Here is a 2,339-nt window from a genome sequence, read left to right on the forward strand (position 1 = left end):
AAAGGAATTTTTCATTATTTCCAATCAGCTTTACAGTATTTTTAGGTTTTCTATAATTTGGATCATCAATAATCTCTGGGACTAATGTCATTACTATCTTATTACATTATTTTCACTTTTTTCAATTTCATTTGTTTCATCACTATCACTATTATTTCTATTATCAGTATACCCAATATCAATATAGTCTATATTATAATCTATATTACTATCACAATATAGACCACATCTCCCATCATTAAATCTCTCATTATCGATACAATTACAAGATATTTCTCTAGGAATACATTTCAAAAGAGCTTCATCAAATGTCATATAATAGTTTTCTTTATCACGGTTAAATCCGTGCCGATCATTAATTTCCATAATAGCTCCTTTCAATGAACCTTTTAGTAAGATGTGATCACTAATATTTGTTAGTTTTAATATATCATCATTTTTAAGTTTCTTTCGAAATATTCAAAGTTTTTGTTAATGGAATACTACTCATTATATTATTTTGATGTTCGTCACTTGAATGAGAATTATCGACATATTCTTCTTCTATACGTTCAACAATATTTAAACTATTATTCTTTAAATATTGTACAATAGCATTATCAATAGTGGTATTATGTAGAATGTTTTCTGTGGCTTCTATTTTTGAAATGATAACATTTCGAAATTTTTCGATACAGCTTGTACAAAATTTATTGTACATTAGATCGTGTACCAATGGACCATCTTCTGCTTGAAGATCTTCAAAATTACTGTTATTTTTTCTATGATCATCAGACATTTTGCTCTTTATTATATAGATCGCATATATAATTATATATATATATAAATACAAACATTTATTTTATATATACATGTAAATATCAAGACCACTGTAATAAAACACCTTTTAGATTATTATAATAAAACAATTTTTAGTTGGTTTAAATGTTAATAATGTAATAATAATAAAATAGCTTTTAGCTTAATATATTTATTAAATAATCTTTATATTAATACATATATATATATATATATATATATATATATATATATATATATATATATAGGCAACTATAGTTTCAATAATTATACATTTATCCTTAAATATCATCACATGGTGTGTTTAATTAAAACCATTTTCCAAGAAATTTTCTTCATATAAAATATTCTTTGGACATTTAATAATCTCTGGTGTATATAATTTTTGTGATAAGAAAAATCCTATGATGAAACCAATAATTAAAAGTCCGACTCCACTGATGACAATAATACTGATAAAAATTCTATTAGCCGTACATATAGAATAGCCATTGTCAGATACTTCATTATTATATTTGAAAGTTGCTTTTTTTACAGAATTATAATCAAATTCAGTTGTCGTTACCGTTTCGATAGGATTGTCATCCGACTCGGGAGTTGCTGTTGTTGTGGTTAATATTGTTTCAATAGGACTATCGTCAAATTTGGTTGTTACAATTTCAACAGGGCTGACACTTGATTTTGAAATCGTCATCGTTGTTCTTGCTGTTGTCATTTCAACAGGACTGTCGTCCGACTTGGGAGTTGCTAATGTTTCATCAGAACTCGTCATCGTTGTTCTTGCTGTTGTCATTTCAACAGGACTGTCGTCCGACTTGGGAGTTGCTAATGTTTCATCAGAACTCGTCATCGTTGTTCTTGCTGTTGTCATTTCAACAGGACTGTCGTCCGACTTGGGAGTTGCTAATGTTTCATCAGAACTCGTCATCGTTGTTCTTGCTGTTGTCATTTCAACAGGACTGTCGTCCGACTTGGGAGTTGCTAATGTTTCATCAGAACTCGTCATCGTTGTTCTTGCTGTTGTCATTTCAACAGGACTGTCGTCCGACTCGGGAGTTGCTACTGTTTCAACAGAACTGTCATCAAGTTCTGTTGTTACAGTTTCAACAGGGTCGACACTTGATGTAGGAATTGTCATCGTTGTTCTTGCTGTCGTCATTTCATCAGGACTGTCGTCCGACTCGGAAGTTACTACTGTTTCAACAGAACTGTCGTCCGATTCGGGAGTTGCTACTGTTTCAACAGAACTATTATCAAGTTTTGTTACATTTTCATCAGGGTCGATATTTGATTTAGGAATTGTCATCGTTGTTCTTGCTGTCGCCATTTCAATAGTATTATCGTTTGACTCGGGAGTTACTACTGTTTCATCAGGATTGTCGTCAAGTTCTGTTGTTACATTTTCATCAGGGTCGATATTTGATTTAGGAATTGTCATCGTTGTTCTTGCTGTCGCCATTTCAATAGTATTATCGTTTGACTCGGGAGTTACTACTGTTTCATCAGGATTGTCGTCAAGTTCTGTTGTTACATTTTCATCA

General features: G+C 31.0%; 1 pseudogene; it reads left to right on the plus strand.

The window, feature by feature from the left end:
- LOC125035204 overlaps nucleotides 1-242 on the plus strand; it is a 5,190-nt pseudogene extending 4,948 nt beyond the window's left edge.
- Nucleotides 243-2,339: the final 2,097 nt, after the last annotated feature.

Source organism: Penaeus chinensis, chromosome 19, assembly GCF_019202785.1.
Source record: "Penaeus chinensis breed Huanghai No. 1 chromosome 19, ASM1920278v2, whole genome shotgun sequence".
Lineage (NCBI taxonomy): Eukaryota > Metazoa > Arthropoda > Malacostraca > Decapoda > Penaeidae > Penaeus > Penaeus chinensis.